The following is a 20,390-nucleotide window of genomic DNA, read 5'->3' as shown; positions in this document are numbered from 1 at the left end:
AACACCAAGCATCAGTGGCCATCTTCACTAATGCAGAATAAAAAACAAACAAGAGTTGACATTGCTGTGTTCACATCTGCCCAAACGAACCGATCTTTAGGGTTAAACTGCTCCAAATGTCCTCGGTGTGAAAACAAACGCCCTAAGGTTGGGCATCGAGAATCAAGAATAGGATGGAACCACTTCTAACATTTCAGTTCCATCAGAATCGTTAAGACATTTTAATTTCGTTTCCCTAAACTATTCCTAAACCATGTTCATTCACACTTTGGAGATACATTTGTGTCTTTATTAATCAATCAAAAAAAACAGTGTTTGAATGCACACCAATACATTGCGTTTGAACCCTTTTTTTCTTTGAGCTATGTTTCCATCTGCATGGTTTTATACGCATTAAGTTGTTAAATGTCAAGAGTTTATACCGTCCATCTAGGGATGTCACTATTACACATTTTCTTGGTACGATTATTATCAGGGAAATAATCACGGTGTTACGATTATCACGATTATTATGCACTAATTAATTTCACAACACTATGAATGTGTAAAATCAAATATAGTCAAAATATAATTACATTACTCATTGTTTACACAAAATATTTCAAGTACCTATTAATATATGACCAATGATTAATCCCCAGGGGAAGTGTTTGAAATATTCAGGTCATAAATTGTTATCTATACCAAATGTTTGCGTTTATTTTAATCGTTTTTTGATTTGTTTTGCTTTTTTTTTAAATTAAAAATGACATGCTAACATTTAAATTCCTACCAATTAAATGTTACGTTAGATAAATGGACCAGTATCTGAGCATTTACCTTTATTTTGGCGCCACATCTGCCAATAAGGTTCCAACATCAAATTTTTGTGAAAGTGACGGTATTTAGGAATCTTTACGATTAAATAATTGTGGCGTTTAATACCACGATTAATTGTGAAAACAAGTAATTGTGACATCCCTACGTCCATCTCAATGGATTTTCTCTCGATCGATAACAACGTGTTGTGAAAGAAATGTGACAAATTCTGATGGCAACAGTTCTTTGCTGGATAAATGTGAATTGCGAAAACGTGTTAGGTTAATTCTGCCATGTAATCTCTGTTGTGTGTCCTGTAGCATTTAGCTAACACTACAGTTTAGAATGATGTTAACACGTCGCTGTCTTCTGATGACAGCTTGGTATGTCACAATTAGTTGGCACATGAGCAGTATTAGAACTTGTGCAGTGTTTGTTGGTAGATGATGTGATCCATCATCCGTATCGCTCAGTGGTTTCCAGGCAACCGCTCCAGTGGCTCGTCACATTTGGCTTGTGCGCATTTTGTTTTGCGATTCAGTGCAAAAATGAATGGAAACGGGGCGGTGTTTAGCTCAATTGTTGAGGCTACAGCCCTCACCGCAGGCGGCCCCGGTTCGAATCCCACATCGGGCAGCCCTTTCCTGCATGTCATTCCCCCTCTCTGCCTCCCCATTTCCTGTCTCTCTCTCCACTTTGCCATCAATTTAAGGCAATAAAAAGCCCCAAAAATATACTTATAAAAAAATGAATCGAAACAACTTAAAATGCAAGAAATCTATTTAATACATTATACATTGCAAAATTGCATGTGGTGTCATTACGCCCGTCTTTTTCCAATTTAAAGTTCTTAGATGGAAACGCACTTTCACCGGCTTTATTTGCATTAATATTTTTAGGGATCTTCTTCATATAATTTGATGGACATTGGACGGGTCAATGTAAACAGAAGCGTGCAATAAGAGTAGTGCATAATGTGGGGTACCATGAACATACCAATGTATTGTTTTTAAAATCAAGAGCATTGAAATTTAGAGATCTAGTGGACTGCAAAACTGCACAATTTTTGTATAAAGCAAAGCACAATCTACTTCCAGGAAAAATCCAAAAAATGTTTGGGGAAAGAGAGGGAGGGTACAACCTAAGAGGGAGAGGGAAGTTAAAGCAACCTTCTGCTCGTACCACGTTGAAAAGTCTGTGCATATCTGTCTGTGGAGTGAAACTTTGGAACAGCTAATACCAGAAGATATTAAAGATAGTAAAAATGTTGCCCATTTAAAAACAATGTTTAAAAATAATATTTTTTGAAAAGTACAGAAGTGAAAGTGTTGAGAGCAACAAAGGGAAATAATTAACTTAATTTTGCAACAAACATGACGTTTTCTTGTTTGTTTGTTTCTGACTGTTTTTTAGCGTATGTTTGTAGTTGAGGATTGATCTGGGTTGTGTAATGTCACCTAGGAAATTTCGACCTGTTTTGTTTTTGAGTTGTGAAGGTTTGTGGATATAGGATGGTCGGTGGGGGACGTACTGTGTAGGTATATGTATATGTGTGTGTGTATGTGTGTATGCATATGCACCATTCTGATCAGACTGCTTATGGTTTTTATAATGAAATGAGAAACGAGGGTGCAGCAGCTATAAGCTTTGCCTTTTTGACCAGCTATATAGTATTTGTTACTACCTTGAATTTGTTTTGTAGAAATTTTGATGCTGTGATCGAAATAAACATTCATTCATAGCTTCTGTTTTGAAGCTGTGTGCAGAAACCTTTGCACTAATCACTCAACTACTCCTACTACTGACTCAGTCGGGCCTGGAGTCACTCATTCAGCACCGCTCACGTCCCAGTAGAGTCCATCCCATCTCTACTGCTGCTCACTCGGCCCCTGGCAACGGCAGGAGGAACAACAACAACAGACGAACCATTAACGGACCCAGCATCGTTCTTCCCCTCCATCCTCCGTCTGCTGCTCTCCTCAAACTTTTGAACCCCAATTTTAAAAATGGGTTAGTGTGTCAATCAAAGCTCACCAGTAAGCTTCTAGTTCGGCCTCCCACTCCGACCGCAGCGCTGTGTGTGTGTGTGTGTGTGTGCTGATGCTGCTCTGAAGTCATGATGGGGAAAACTCCAGGCAGGAGAACAAAGGAAGAACATGTCTGGTGGGATTAGTGGTGTTGACGTTGCTGCTGCTGTGGGAAAGGAACAGGAACTACTGGAGCAGGACGACTTCTTTAATTTCCACGTCTTTTTCTTTGCGGTTTGAGTTCATGTGGCACCGGCAGCTTTGATTTGTGTCCAGAGTTTGTCCTGTGTAGTTAGTGAACCACCGCTCTGACACGCTCTTGAATCTGGGCAGGTTTTTGACCAATAAAACCCACACAAAGGAAACATGAAGATAAGTGGCAGGAGATCAGGTTGAGGACATTGGTAGATGATAATAACATTATCACATGATTCAGAACTGAAAGTTGAGTATTCGCTGTTTTTCTTGGTTGTTGAAGTAAATCAAATGCTTTTGCATTGTGGACGACACAAGACTTTTGAGGCTGATATCTTTTAAGAGTAGTGGACATGTTACTCTGCTTAATTATAAACCAAAAGATTGACTGGTTAAAGGGATAGTGCAACATTTTGGAAAATTGGCCCATTGCCATAATCCCTATAGTCATAGCAGTAGGTTCATTAGCTTTAATTATCGGTGCAAGCTATTTTTAGAACGGCGGAGCAGAGCCGTGAGCTGCTCAGAGCTACGCTACAGAGGAGGCTCATTATGGGATTTCTTGGTTTCCCTCATCAAACTCATCAAATACACAATCCAACAACTCCACAACGCTCTGGTGGACAAGTTGTGAGCTGCACATTCACCACGCTATGAGATAATAACACAACGTTACCACACAGAGTCGTTTTAGAGGGAAATGCAGAGACTGTTGATGAAAAACTGTCCCTGAAGGCAACGTGCATCAGCGGTTTTGCATGAATTTACCTTGAAAACAACCAATCCAATTTGCCAAAATGTTGAACCATCTCTTTAATTGATAGGATTGTTTGTAGATGAATTTATAATGGTGATGTCTCATAACTAACAGCAGAGCTCTGGATTGACTGAATGGAAGAAGTTAAAATGTCAACATGGTTTATTGATTCCGTCTTTGAGAGACATTGTGACGACGCTGTAACAGACGTAACTAATCACTTACTAAAGGTTAGATAGTGGTTTGGTTTCACACAATGATCAGCAACTACAGCACCAATTACCGCAATAGTTTTACGTAGGTGTATATAATTATGTCTGACATATGAAACCAACTCATGATCAACTGTTGGTAGTGTCAAGTTTCAAGTTATACAACAGTGATACTCACTTTTTTTTAGCATTATTCCAACAATATCGATACCGTATCAATTTGAGTTCTATGTCTTTAGTTGTGTTGGCATCATGTCCATATGTTGTCTTCAGTTTCATTAAAAATACATTCATGATTGTTGTTTCCATAACTATAGTAAAACATATACTCATATACTCATATTTCTCCACCAATAAGGCTATGATGTCACCACAGTCTTGTTTTTATGGTGCGCTAGTGGCAACACACTTGTACAGCTGCTTTGTGTTTTCTAGATAAAGACAAAAACAAAAACAGCCCTTTTTATTTGATTGAAAATCCAAAGGAGCGGCTGGTTACCATCTTTTTAGCATGACAATATTTTCCTGTCGGTGCAAACATTTGTCAAAAACAAAGGAATCCCCAGAATGAATGTGAGCGCTGACAGTTATTGTTGGACCTGAGTCTGAGGTTCTGCTCGTCATCTGTCAGGACGACAGGACGCAGACGCTCTCCTCCCTCTCCGCTTGTGTTGAATTAAACAGGTAGCGCGTCTGCTCGCCGAGGAAACGGCTTGTTGTTATTGTCGGTGTTGTGTAGAGATAAACGCAGACGAACATCTGTCTGCTACACCGGCGAACATACTGACGACGTGGGCCGGTCCTGTTGCACGGCTGCGAGGTGGCCAGTCAATCACATCAGAGCGGACGTGTGTGGGCAACGCTGGAAAACTGTTGGTGACAGGTGGTAATTAGCAGTTTGTGGTGTCACAGTGTCTGTCAGTGGTTCCCTGGTAGAGAGACAGACAGACAGACAGACAGACAGACAATGGGCTGGTGGTGTTGGGACTAGACATTCAGTGTGGAAGCTGGAGAATGGGCTCTTTGCACAGCTCCACTACTTCCTGGACTTAAAGGATAATTTCCGTTTTTTACAACCTGGACCTTATTTCTAGCATAAAATAAGATCATTTTACTCACCCAGACAACTTTGGTGTCATTTGGAGTCGTTTTGACGAAATTAGCCCCAGTGGAGCGGCGCGTATATCCGTATAATGTGAGAGCACGGGGCAGCGCAATGCAGCCTCTAAATAACACATTATCCGCCGCAAAACTCGTTCATTTCACCAATATTTAGTTCTGATAGGCTAGTGCTATTCCCCTCTGAGTCCGGGGTTAGCTGTTATCAACATCCGTGGTCTGTAGGTTGACCTACTGACCTCTGACCTGGATGATGTCATTTCCGACCGCTGCCCGGCGCGGCTAACTTGCTACAGCTACTATGGTTCGTTTCTGCGTGTTTCTGACTTGTCAGAACAAAATGAGCAGCTGGATGAAGTTCAGCTTCCACAGGCTTCCTCTCCTCAACCTGGACTCACTAAAGCTCCGGCTAGTTGAGATAAAAATGGACCCGAATGCCGAAGCAGAATGATTATTATCAGAATGAGCCGGGCGGCGCTCAGAGATGACATCATCCAGGTCAGAGGTCAGTAGGTCAACCTACAGACCCCGGATGTTGATAACATGCCACCACGGGCTCGGAGGGGAATAGCACTAGTGTATCATAACAAAATATTGGTGAAATGAACGAGTTTTGCGGCGGATAATGTGTTATTTAGAGGCTGCATTGCACTGCCCCGTGTTCTCGCATTATACGGATATACGCGCCGCTCCACTGGGGCTAATTTCGTCAAAACAACTCCAAATGACACCAAAGTTATCTGGGTGAGTAAATGATCGTATTTTATGCTAGAAATAAGGTCCAGGTTGTAAAAAACGGAAATTATCCTTTAATGCTGCTCCTTCATTTCCTGTCTTACATTATTGGACAACCTGATTAATCCAGGTGTGTCTGAGTCGTCACAATGGTCAGACACACCTGGATTGATCAGGTTGTCCATGTAAAACAGGAAATGAAGGAGCAGCATTAAGTTCGTAGTGGAGCTCTATCTATAGTTCCCTAGCTGGAACTATAAATAGGTTTACCATGTTTAACTGTAAAATTTACTTTATTAATTGATTATCAGACAGAGGTGGCGATTGTTACAGCTGTAATCTGGAATCGTTGTCACTTTTTAGCAGTGGGAGACTTCTTGTGAGAAGAAATCCTCCCTTTTTTTTTCCCTCCATAAACATTTGAGCCGGTGTGAAAACAAAAGGCCTAACCCTGATCAGACGTCTGTTGCCAGTTCATTGTCTTAGCCGACAACATGAACGGATGTCCAGGGTTTGTGCCTATAACTTTGTGCTGGTTAACCGTCTGGCTGCTCTCTCCCTCCGTCAGTCTGTCATTCCATCAGTGGAGGGATTAGCGTGGTTTTGTATTTCCCAATGAATTCATCTCCTGGGTTTTTAAGTATTTAAGCAGCGAGTTAGGGGGATGAGAGTAATCTCGGGGAGACACTCACTCAATCCTCGGGGGGAGATACGTCTCCCTCGTTCAGGAGTCGTCGGTGGAGAGGGCTGATAGCGGCGGGCCGAGAGAGGAGCTCAGACCACTAGAAATATGGTGCATGTGATTGGAAGTGAAGTGAGGAAAAGATAAACCCCCAAAATAGTCTGAGTTTTTTTTTTATTTCAGTTTTTTGTGAAGGAGAAGGAGGAGGGGCTGAGATCAGGGAGATAGAGGGGTGGGAATGGGATTAGGAGGCATGAACGGTTATTAAAAATGCAACAGCCCCATGGTGACATTTAATTTGGCAGTCCATATTTCCACGGGCTGGAAGACAATCGTCATCTGTGGAGGGATTTTCACTTCAGTGTAATGTTCAGTTTTCACACCAGACGGATTATTGAGCATGTTCTCGGCAATTAAGGGTGAACGAGCAAAATACTTATAGGACTCCATGATGCCTCGCTGTAAAGTGATAAATGTAAACTCTCAATGGGAAACCCAGCAGAGAGTTAACATTCAGATTCATGTTTATTATCTGATGGGAGTAGGGTTGCAAAGGGGCGGAACATTTCCAGTAAATTTCCGGTAAATTTCCACCAACTTTCCATGGGAAGTTAAGCTGGGGAATATTGGAAATATTCCAAATTGGAAACTTTCCATGGGATTTTATAGGAATTATTGGGAATTTATGGGAATTAACTGGAAATTGGGGGTAATTTAAACAAGCTGTATCATATCCAAACATAAATGTAATTTTTTGTTGTTGTCATAAACAGACATCCATGCAAAATAATACAATTAAAAAACATGACATTTCAACAGATTTATTTGTGAGTAGAACTTTATCAAGTTTTAATTCTTGTATGAACAATCAATTATTTTATTGAACAACAAAAACATGAATGTTGACTAAAATATTACTATACTTACTATATTACTACGATGGTATCTGATCATCTGCGAACCTCCGACTTTCATTCTTGATCAATGAAAACATTCTTGCCAAGTGTTTTCGTTTTCGTCCGTCTTTGCGCCGGTCCAAGAATTTCACCGTGCGCGCTGAGGCTCATGGGAAATGTAGTGAAAACACTTTCTGCTTTCCATAGATATTCAAGTGTACTTGCATTAAATCTGGTTGTTTTAGTATGCTACAATATATTTTTCACAACTACATTTAAGTTCCCTGTTAAGGGCCAACCTTCAATTTGGTAAATTTCTGATTTTTTCCTATTTATTCCCTTTTATTCCCATATAATCCCGTTAATTCCCATATATTCCCATTAATTCCCATGGAAAGTTCCCAACTTTGAAAATTCCCGGAATTTTACAACCCTAGATGGGAGTAAGAAAGAAGAAGAAGTCATGGCCTTAGGCTGGATATCATTTTTCCATATTTGACCCACTGAATGTGCTGTAGACCGTCTGTACTGTGGTTTGGTATCCAGGTAGAAACATCTCCGTCCTCCAAATCATTTGTTTTAAAATGAGTTAATTATGAGTTTTAATTGGCGTTGTGTTGAGGACGGCCGCAGGGTTTCTGGTGAGCAGCTCCAATTAGCTCTACGGAGCTGACATGAACAAAGCCCGTTATCTCCACTGCTGTGATTGGTTCAGTGGTGGTTGGTTGACGACTTCACCCTGAAACCTAAACAGATTCACCTCTGTTGTTGTTGTTGTTGTTGTTGTTGTTGTTGTTGTTGTTGTGTTGTCTGAACTGGAAGTGGCAGCGCTCACATGGCGACTGCACAGAGAACACACGTCTAATCAGGTCTGCTGCTTCTCCACAGCCGATGCTGCGACCAGTCACAGTGAGGCGGTCGACTCGCAGCGTTTTCAGTGTCAGAGCAAATGATCCATCATTTATCATCTCATGTTAACTGGATTTAAAAGAAGTAAATCCCTCCAGCTGATTTCCTGAAAACCTTCCTCATAATTTCCTAAAAAGTGACAGTTATTAAGCTCTTAAAGGTCCAGTGTGTAATATTTGTCAAGGTTTATTGTTAAAATCTGAATATAATATACTACCAATGAATATACTGTATTTATATAAGTGAATAATCACTATAAAATAAAATCTGTTTGGTTTTCATAGCCTTATAATCTTCTTTTATATACATGATATAGCAAGGGTCTTAGAGAGTGTTGCCATCTGGCGCCACCATGTTTTACGGAATGGAAAATCCTGCCTCAAGAGTTTCACGTTCATAACTAAACAATAGAGTTATTTAATAGATAAATAATAGCACTGGATTGATGTCACTGTTTTTCCCTCATTTTACACACTGGACCTTTAAATGCTAAGATATTTCCTAAAAAGGCTCATACAGTGTGGTAGAAATGATAAGAGAAATGGAGAAAATGTCGCTATAGATATTGATTAGTTTAGTTGAGTTGAGTTGAACTTTATTGTGTCCACCTTAGTGGAAATTTGTCTTCGGCTTCCTCCGCATAAAATTATACCAGGAACAAAAAGACGAATCACACGAGACCTTCCCCAATACCACACAGACAAACCATGCAGGTGGACAAGAAATACCAGCAGCAGTGTGTTGGAATAAAAAGAGAAAATATCCTTGAAATCAGCTGCAGTCATCTGCATGAAGTACCAGTACAGCACATGAAGTAAAAGATTTCTTTTATGTTTTCCTGCCGGCCTGATGGGAGCCGTACAGATTCTGAATTTCCGGGGTGTGAGGCATCCCCAGTCATCTGTGTGTCCTTCCTGACTGAGTCCCAGAGCTGCTGCTGCGGTTCACCAACCACCTTCCCTGCAACATTAAAGGGATAGTAGCATTTTTTTTAAAGTGGGGTTGTATGGTCTCCAAATAGCCCCTAAGTACTTTAGTTGCAGTAGAAGACTCTCTGCACTCCTCCCGTTAGCAACGCCAGCCCATAATAGCCCTGCCCAGAGATTTACAACATACAGTGTTGTGAACAGACCCAAAGAAACGGCCTATTTTCACGGCCTAAAAGAGGTTTTACCTAAAAAAAAAATACACAGTTCCATTGTTCACTATAATATAATTTTTTTCAGCCCTTCAAAGTGCAGGAAAAACACAGTTTTTATTTGGACCTAACCAACTGCTGATCGGCGGGCGCTAACCCTGGGCGGAGGGATACGTGAGTTGGTTAGGTCCAAATAAAAACTGTGTTTTTCCTGCACTTTGAAGGGCTGGAAAAAATTATATTATAGTGAACAATGAAACTGTGTATTTTTTTTCACGTGAAACCTCTTTTAGGCCGCGAAAATAGGCCGTTTCTTTGGGTCTGTTCACAACACTGTATGTTGTAAATCTCTGGGCAGGGCTATTATGGGCTGGCGTTGCTAACGGGAGGAGTGCAGAGAGTCTTCTACTGCAATTAAAGTACTTAGGGGCTATTTGTAGATCATACAACCCCACTTTAAAAAAATGCTACTATCCCTTTAACGACTGGAGAGCTTGTTATTGTTCTTCACAGTCAAACTCTCGTAGCAGGCAGCTCTGTTAACTGTAAAATGCTGAAATCTTTGTTCTCGGTGACTTGAATAGTGGACTGGACACATGACTCACTATGACAGATTCAATTTGTCTTTTCAGGAAAAACTGAGGGATATTGCTGACAGTAGGGATGTCACGATTACTTGTTTTCACAATTAATCGTGGTATTAAACGCCACAATTATTTAATCGTAAAGATTCCTAAATACCGTTACTTTCACAAAACTTTGATGTTGGAACCTTATTGGCAGATGTGGCGCAAAAATAAAGGTAAATGCTCCGATACTGGTCCATTTATCTAACGTAACATTGAATCAGTAGGAATTTAAATGTTAGCGTGTCATTTTTAATTAAAAAACAAAACAAAAAACCATTAAAATAAACGCAAACATTTGGTATAGATGACAATCCATGACCTGAATACTTAAAACATTTCCCCTGGGGATTAATAATTGGTCATATATTAATAGATACTTGAAATATTTTGTGTAAACAATGAGTAATGTAATTATATTTTGACTATATTTGATTTTACACATTCATAGTGTTGTGAAATTAATTAGTGCATAATAATCGTGATAATCGTAATACCGTGATTATTTCTCTGACAATAATCGTACCAAGAAAATGTATAATCGTGACATCCCTAGCTGACAGTTTCTGAACCATCTGTAATTCAATACAATATTAGAATATACAGTAAGGAAAGGGAACTCTCTCAATTTTATAATCTTAGTCTTTATAATCTCCATCTCTGAGCAGCTTCATGTTGCGGAGGTAAAGATAAAAACCAGCAGATAATTTTAAGGAGATTGTGATGAAGGTTTCCAGGAAATGAGCTAGAAAATACACGGCACGGCACATAAAATAAGCCTTTACACCTCCTTCTCACAAAAATAATAGAAAATGGGCAACATCTTGAAGAAGAATTGCAAAATGAATTCATCAAATCCTGAATCCTCAGAACAATAATTGTGATTGAAACATTTGCAGCAGTCGTTTCCAGCGGTGATTGCAGGTTGTTACCGGGTGCTGACGGCTGTTTGTGCAGCTCCATTAATGAGCTGATAAAATGATGATGATAAAAGTCAGTTTATCTCTGATCTGGTTTGGGAGTTTTTTAGCGAGGCGCCGTTTTCTGCTCTTGTGAGGACTGTAAATGTCTCAGTCAGTGTTTTAAGAGAAAAAAAACTAAAAACACCTGACACCAGAGCAGCTAATCAGCACAAACCCTTCCCTGCACATTTGGAGCGAGGTCGGTCGGTGCAGCCTGAAGGTCACCTCGGCCCGGACAGAAACTGTGTGTGTGTGTGTGTGTGGATGCGCAGGTGAGAGAGCCGTTTGTCTCAGGAGTAAACTGCCCTCCTCTTTAAAGGGATAGTTCACCCAAAATTCAAATTTCACTCATTATCTACTCCGTGCCTTCTCTGAGTTACGGGGGGCTCCGTGCAGCAGTATTTGTCCATATAATGGTTGTGAATGGATACCAACTTGAGTTGAGTTGAGATTACTTTATTTATCCCATAGGGCAATTCTGTTTCTACAACTGACCGCCACACCATAATCACGTACACGAGCATACATACAATTGAGGAGGAAAGTGCAAGGACAGTGCAAATTTGCAAATTTGAGATCAAGTAAGATAAAGTACAAAAATATAATAAATACATGAGAGGGCAATATACGTAAAAACACACTGTCAACAACAACAGTGCTAAAAACTACAGCTTCAAGCCAGCTGAGCATTCAACAAACAAACCCGTCTTTCCCACAGGGAGTTCAGGTCAGTAAGTTGGGTGCCAGTAATTTTCGAGCAGACTTTCACAATGTTATTTAACCAGTTCCTGTCCTTCACTGCCAGACTGTTAAACCAGCAGATGAAAGAGAAAGTAAGGAGGGACTCACACAGTACATAAAATAGAATCGGAGACCCCGAAGGAACTGATTCTCCTCAATAAATCAGTTCCTTCAGGGTCTCCAATTCTATTTTATGTAACTGTGTACTCTTCATACATTGAGAGCCTCCTTACTTTCTCTTTCATCTGCCGGTTTAACAGTTCCGCCGGTCGTGAGATTTGCACTGACACAGGAAGAGCAGTGAACTGAGACACTGGGAGCTTCCGCTACAAACAAGCTTAAAATACAGACTTATTTAATTTTTTTCAGAACAATTTCTCATGTCGGGGCTTCAATACAAGAGGGACATTACAGACGAGCAGCATGGAGGTATTTGGATGTTTTTTGGTGTGTCTTTTTGTTACGAAGACAGCTGGTATCCATTTGCAACCGTTATATGGACATGCACTGCTACGCCGAGACCCCCTGTAACTCAGAGAAGCCACGGAGGACTCTGAAAATTGAATTTTGGGTGAACTATCCTCTTTAATGATGCCGTGCGGCCGTCCTCCTCATCCATCTGAGCCTGAAGGACTTTTTCCTGTTTCCTCCCTCTCAGCACTTCCCTCTCTTCTCTCTCTTCCCTCTCTTCCCTCTCTTCTCTCTCTTCCCTCTCTTCCCTCTCTTCTCTCTCCTCCTGCTCCTGTTTCCTCCTTTTCATCTCAACACAAGCTGCTCCTGCATCACTCTGGAAACGCCGGCTCATCTCTGCCTCTTCTTCTTTTTCTTCATCCTCCCCACAGGTTCACTTCATCCCTCCCCTCCCCTCTCCCTCCCCACATCTCAACTTTTCCACCTCCACATTTTGTCCCATCCTGCGTCCCGTCCCCCCGTGACGTAAAACGCCGTAATAAAAATAAATCGCGGGCACTCGCACGCTCGCTCGCCGGCTCCGCCTGGCGTCAGCAGCCATTGCTCCAGCGTGGCCAGATTTGCGTGCTCTCTTTCTTCATCTGCTGTTCAGTAGGTGGGTAGGTGGGGTTGCCATGGAGACATTTGCAGTGCTGCTGCTGCTGCTGATGGGAGTGATCGGTCTGCAATGCGCACGCACACACACACTGACACACTGACACACACACACACACACACACACACTCATCAGGGGCTAAAAATAGAGGGCTGGCCCGAGCTGCCTCCCTCTCTGAATATTGATCCTGATCTAATGACGCCTCGGAGGAGAAGTGAGGGAGGTGTGAGCAGAGCAGAAGAGCCGTATGCTGCTGCTGATGGATCGCTTCTGTCTCATTAGGCTGATTCAGTTTTTATAAAAAGTGCAGGTTCGTCCTCTCCGGTTTGTCTTGATGTGAACGTACGTGTCGCTGAGCCTCAGAGGTGTTTAGTTTTTCCTCTAAAAGGTCAAAAAGAAAGAAGCCGCTCCGCTCCGGTCGGACCGTTGACCTGAGCTGAGCTGTTCATTAGGTGAAGACTAGAGACACCGGCTCAGATTGATGTGAGGCTCCACAGGTAAATCACTTCTCATTAGTATCCGCCTCACACCTGGCTGCAGGAGGGTCGTTAGTCTGTGTTACCATGGTCACTGAAGATGCAGTGATTAGTGACCGCAATCAGCCGAGAGAGCAGAGCAGGTGTGTTCCCTCAGTCCGACCAGGGGAGGGTTTTAGACTGTGATTCTTGGGGCATTTTGTGCCTCCATTAAAGGGATAGTATCATTTTTTAAATTTATGTATGATCTACAAATAGCCCCTAAGTACTTTAATTGCAGTAGAAGACTCTCTGCACTCCTCCTGTTAGCAACGCCAGCCCATAATAGCCCTGCCCAGAGATTTACAACATACAGTGTTGTGAACAGACCCAAAGAAACGGCCTATTTTCACGGCCTAAAAGAGGTTTTACCTGGAAAAAAAAATACACAGTTCCATTGTTCACTATAATATAATTTTTTCCAGCCCTTCAAAGTGCAGGAAAAACACAGTTTTTATTTGGACCTAACAAACTCACGTATCCCTCCGCCCAGGGTTAGCGCCCGCCGATCAGCAGTTGGTTAGGTCCAAATAAAAACTGTGTTTTTCCTGCACTTTGAAGGGCTGGAAAAAATTATATTATAGTGAACAATGGAACTGTGTATTTTTTTTCAGGTAAAACCTCTTTTAGGCCGTGAAAATAGGCCGTTTCTTTGGGTCTGTTCACAACACTGTATGTTGTAAATCTCTGGGCAGGGCTATTATGGGCTGGCGTTGCTAACGGGAGGAGTGCAGAGAGTCTTCTACTGCAATTAAAGTACTTAGGGGCTATTTGTGGATCATACAACCCCACTTTAAAAAATCCCTTTAAACATTCATTTGGGTCACAGTTTAAAAGGAACATGCACAATACACCAACTTTTAATTTTATTTATCTAAGAAACTCTTGGCACTTTTTTTTTTACTTTATTAAATATTCAATTATGTCAAACGCTAACATATAACACAATACATTAGAGCTCTTTCACAGATACAAAGAAAAAGTCAATAAATAGAATAAATACATTTACAGAATACATTTCCAAGATCTCAGATAAAATAAAAAATAAATAAATACTAATAGCATAATATAACATCGTTATGTGAACACATAAATGTATTTAAAGGGACAAGTTCAACATTTTGGCAATTGGCCCATTGCCATAATGCCTATTAGGAGTAGGTTCGTTACCTTTAATTGTTAACCTTTAACTCTGTGTGGTAACGTTGTGTTATTATCTCATAGCGTGGTGAATGTGCAGCTCACAACTTGTCCACCAGAGCGTTGTGGAGTTGTTGGATTGTGTATTTGATGAGTTTGATGAGGGAAACCAAGAAATCCCATTAGCCTCCGTAGCGTAGCTCTGAGCAGCTCGCGGCTCTGCTCCACCGTTCTAAAAATAGCTTGCACCGACAATTAAAGTTAACGAACCTACTGCTATGACTATAGGGGTTATAGCAATGGACCAATTTGCCAAAATATTGAACTATCCCTTTAACAAACACATTATTTTATTACTATCATTACTATTAGTATTATAATTACTACTAGAAAATTTCCTCTCGGGAAATTTTGAATGGGCCACGGGAGCTACTGCGGGTTGTGCCATCTCTGTCAACATGGGAATCAAACCCACGATCTTAAGGTCAAGACAGAGCTGATCAGACAGACACATGATCATCTTTCTATAAGCACTGATATGGAGGAGCTGTAACCACATTAGGTTAACTGTGTGTGTGTGTGTGACTGTAATCACATGAAGCTGGCTCTAGAGTCTGTGTGTGACTGACTTGACACATAGTTAGTTAGTAGCTGCATCCTGTGTCAGTCTGATTTAGCTGTGTCTGTGTTTATAAACATTTAAACGAGCGCCAGGTGGATTGTTTATGAAGTTAACGAGCTCTGGCCTGAGGATCAAAGAGGTTACCACGGCGATAGGGGCCCCCGCAGGCTGAGACAGACAGAAACGTGGAGAAAAACAGCCATTTTCTGCCTCTAAACCGGTCTCACAATTAGGCTTAGCATGACAAAACGGTAACTCCTATCAGAACAAAACACAGATCAACGTTGCTCTAAGGACTTACTGAAAATTTCGGTACGATTTGGTGTTTCTACAGTAAATATTTTGGCGACGCTGGCAGTTTTAAAACATTAGGCCGTTCTGCTCCTCTCAGAAAATATTTGTATTGGACTCAATGAGGAGCAGAGACAGACGTGGCCGCACTCAGAGGCTGATTCTGTAAGTTCTGTAAGTCTCTCTGATATTTTGAGCACATGACATGAGAGATAACAAGTTTGTCTTACAAATTCTGAAAAAATTATGTCTGTAGAGTGTAAATTGTGGCCGTGCTCACAGTTTATCCAGAAAAAATACAGAATGTTTCTTCACTCTCTCCCACTCTAACCGATGATGTCACGCACTCTGACACGAACATTCTATGCAATACACACCCATTATAAACTCATAATTTCTCCAAAAATGATCATGGTCATTGATCAGGGATTGATCAAAAACTATATGACCTATCAAAACGTGGAGTAATGCGACAATACACAAGACTTGTGTCTACTGTTTAAAGTTTAAATGGAGTCTCTAGGTGAAAGTATGCCTGAGCAGTAGACGTTTGTTAAACTCCAATGATTGGTCTTTTTCGCTCTTTTTTTTTCGCCCGTCCCATTGACTTACATGCAAAAATTTTGCGCAGTTTTTCGCGACTTGCGTCGCGAAAAATTCGTACACTGTTGAGAAACGTAATAGCACACCGATCCCGATCAAGCCGCACGTTCTGATATATAATATGTCCTGCAACTCTTCGAGTTGCAGGACTAGTAGCGAACCGAAAGTCGGCCGGAAGTGGAAAAATAATAATAACTAGAAAAAGCATTTCCAAGAATGGAAATGGTGTGACTGCTGACAGCAACTGAACGCTGTTGCAGAATTAGCAAATAGTGCAAGCTGTGATCACCATACAAATGTTTGACCAAGGTCAGAATCGAACCCACATCCTCATGGTCATTAGACTTCCACTCTGCCTCTAGGCCACAGTGCACACACAGTTGCAGAGACTGTTGTCTGTTAATGATCTGCACACTGTCAACATCAAGAAAGCTTGAGAGTCAAGCTTGAATGACTTAGAATGAAAATGTCTGTGAATTTCAGGCTGAGCACTAACCATATGGCCACAGAGAACCTGAGTTACAATGAGCTTTATACTATGAGGAATCAAAGACTGTCCAATGACAGCTGAATAATTGGAATCAAAAGTCAAGCAATGAAGTGAAAAGACTGAGGCAGGAATCGAACCCATGACCATATGATCACTAAACCTTTACTCTGCCACTCGGCTACAGAGAGCACACTGCTTTCAAGACTGTTGTCATTCATTGTAATGTGATGATGTGCTGCAAACTGGTACGAGTAATCAAGGAGATAACAAACACCTGTAACCAATTGAAGGCGGGGGAGGAGAGCAGAATTCAACATAACATAACAAAAGTTCTTCCCTTGGATTCGAACCAGTGACCTTAGGGTTGGCAGGCAGTTACCCTAACCCCTACACTACAGTGGAGTCGTGAAGAAGAGAGGTTGAGACTTTGATGAATGTGAGATTTTTTGTGAAAAAGTTAAATATTTGAAAAAGTATAAATAGTTAAAAAGAGAAAAGTAATGCCGATAAAGTTCAAAAAAAGCTGCACGTTTTGATATATAAATTGTTGAAATAGCACAAAGTATGAAGGACTAGAAGAAGACCGTAAAAAGGCGGAAGAAAATGGCCAAACAGAAGAACAATAGTGTGACTGCTTCAGCAGTCACACTAACTAGAAAAAGATAGCATTTCCTGCAGAAAATGCGTGTGAATGCTGAAAGCAGCTGAACGCTGTTGCTGAAGCAATGCTGAATGAGCTGAAGAAATTGTTGAATCAATGCTAAATTAGTTGACGAAACTGCTAAAGCAATGTTGAAAAGACTAATGCTAGAGTAGAGTAGAGTAGAGTAGAGTAGAGTAGAGTAGAGTAGAGTAGAGTAGAGTAGAGTGGAGTATAGTAGAGAGTAGAGGAATACTTTATTCATCCCTAGGAGGGAAAAAGCTTAAACATATAACTTGTAGAAAGGTAAAAAGCAGTAGAAATACTAAAGGGAGAAGAAAACATTGAAATTCTGCATGTTTAAATGTAATGGTTAAATAGATGAAATCTGTAGCTAACCTGACAGGAAGGACAACTGATGAACCAGCACTAACATAGCTGAAGCAATGGCTGAGAATATATTTAAAAGTAGAAGATGTGAGACTTTGTATGAAATGGCTGGAAATTACTTGAATTGTCAAAGAAGAGTTTGAAAAATTCCTGAATTAGGAAAAAAGTTAATGCCTACTGAAATACATTGTAAACTGACAGCAGAAGAACATTGTTGAAGAATATAGATGGAGCATTAGCTGAGGAGTAGAACATGTAAACAGCGGGTTTAATGGTGTGAAATGGTTGAGAAGAGCCTCAGTAGTTTAGGATACGTGTAAAACAATGTGTTCAACATGACCAAAATGGGGAAATGTGTATTTTCAGTTTAAATAGCTAAAGAACAAAATTAACAGCAACGAGTCCATTAACTACAACAGGAAGATAGAGAGGTACACAAAACAGTCAGACAACTGTAGGAAAAGTGTGTGCGGTTAGTGTGTCCATTTGTGTGTGTGTTTGTTTTGTGTGCATGTGTGTCTGTTTGTGTAAATTGTGTATGTGTTTGGTAAGTGGTTGTATGTTTGTTGGGTGTGTGTGTGTGTGTGTGTGTGTGTGTGTGTGCGCGCGTGTGTGGTAGTTAGTGTGTGTGTGTATGGTGAGTGTGTGTCCATTTGTGTGTGAGTGTGTGTCCATGTGTGTGTGTGTGTGTGTGTGGTAGTTAGTGTGTGTCCATTTGTGTGTGTGTGTGTGTGTGTGTGTGTGTGTGTGTGTGTGTGTGTGTGTGTGTGTGTGTGTGTGTGTGTGTGTTGGATGTGTGTGTATGGTGAGTGTGTGTCCATTTGTGTGTGTGTGTGTGTGTGTGTGTGTGTGTGTGTGGTAGTTAGTGTGTGTCCATTTGTGTGTGTGTGTGTGTGTGTGTGTGTGTGTGAGACACTGACAGACTGAGAGAGAATGTGTGTGATAGATATGAATTGTTGAAATAGCACAAAGTATGAAGGAGGAGTTAGATCCTGAAAAAGAGCGGAAGAAGTAAGAATAATAATTAGATAGATAGATAGATAGATAGATAGATAGATAGATAGATAGATAGATAGATAGATAGACAAAGAGAGAGAGAGAGACAGATAGATAGATAGACAAAGAGAGAGAGAGAGACAGATAGAGAGGGTGACAGAGGGAGAAAGAGAGACAGAGAGTGAAACACACACACACACACACACACACACACACACACACAGGTAGATAGATAGATAAATAGACAGACAGACAGATAGATAGATCTAGAGAGAAGGAGAGGGAGAGAGAGGGAGGGAGGGGGGGAGAGAGGGAGGGAAGGATAGAGAGAGGGAGGAAGGGAGGGAGAGAGGGAAGGAGGGAGAGAGGGAAGGAGGGAGACAGAAGAGAGAGAGGGGGGGAAGGGAAGGAGAGAGGGAAGGATAGAGAGAGGGAGGAAGGGAGGGATTATAATTATTATTATTTAGAAGTATATAGTATTGAATAATATCATTTCAGACAGACAGACAGACCCAGAGAGAACAAGAGAGAGAGACAAATAGAGAGGGTGACACAGAGAGAGAGAAAGAGAGAGATAGATAGATAGATAGATAGACAGACAGACAGACAGACAGACAGACAGACAAAGAGAGAGAGACAGATAGAGAGGGTGACACACACCCACAGATAGATAGATAGATAGATAGATAGATAGATAGATAGATAGATAGATAGATAGATAGATAGATAGACAGACAGACAGACAGACAGACAGACAGACAGACAGACAGACAGACAGACAGACAGACAGACAGACAGACAGACAGACAGACAGACAGACAGACAGACAGACAGACAGACAGACAGACAGACAGACAGACAGACAGACAGACAGACAGACAGACAGACAGACAGACAGACAGACAGACAGACAGACAGACAGACAGACCATGCCACAGCATGGTGGCAGCTTTAACCATAGGCTTTAACTGCTCTGTGACACCCTCAAACAGATCTAATGTACGACAAATCTGTACTTAGTACGAGCAAAAGGTTTACATTTTCCGAACCATAAGACCTTGCTGAACGCGTCCATGTCACTTTGGTGTTTCTAGAGTAAAAATTGTTGATTGTGTCGCAGGTTGGAAACTTTGGGACGTTTAGAAAATCAGCGCCTACTTTTGAATGGGAGTCAATGGGAGGAGAGAAGGAACTGGCTGCACTCGGAGGCTCCCAGTTTAAATTGTGTTCGTCTCTCTGGTTTTTTGAGCACATGAAGAGATCAAGGATGAGCTTGTCTACAAGCATGCCCGAAATTATGTGTGTAGAGTGTAATCTGTGGCCGTACTGACAGGATAGAGAGAAAAATGTGAGAGGATTTTTAGACCCTCTGTCACTCTGCCAACTGCCAACGTCCGAACATTCCGTCCCATTGACTTTCATGTTAAATCTGAATTTTGTCAGAAATTTTAATGATTTTAAAACTATACATATATCTGAAACTGTTGAAGATATCAATAAGCTGAGATATAGCTGAATAGTTGAAAGGTTTGTGAACAGTTTAAAAGTTGAATGAAGTCTGTAGCTGAAAGTATGCTGAAGCTATTAGAGGCTGAATGAAGCAGAAGATTTGAAGAGTTTGACGACTGTTTCAATGTATTCCTATGGGAAAAAAATTGCAGAAAAAGTTAAATATTTTAAAAAGTATAAATAGTATGAAAGAGAAAAATAATAGCATAAATGTCCTGAAAAAGCTGCACGTTTTGATATATGAATTGTTGAAATAGCACAAAGTATGAAGAACGAGTTAAACGCAGAAAAAGGGAAGAAGACTCAGAATAATAATAATAAGTTTAAAGAA

At 40.9% G+C, this 20,390-nt stretch overlaps 1 protein-coding gene across 2 annotated transcripts in view; it reads left to right on the top strand.

Moving 5' to 3' along the window:
- The window catches only part of mettl16 (methyltransferase 16, N6-methyladenosine), a 56,025-nt gene that overhangs the window by 1,514 nt on the left and 34,121 nt on the right, over nucleotides 1–20,390 (top strand). The gene's annotated exons all lie outside the window — the stretch shown is intronic.

The sequence above is a fragment of the Trachurus japonicus genome, chromosome 13 (assembly GCF_045865225.1).
Source record: "Trachurus japonicus isolate A0001 chromosome 13, Traja_1.0".
Lineage (NCBI taxonomy): Eukaryota > Metazoa > Chordata > Actinopteri > Carangiformes > Carangidae > Trachurus > Trachurus japonicus.
Note: the sequence above shows the minus strand (reverse complement) of the source record. Positions and strands in the feature narration are given on the sequence as shown.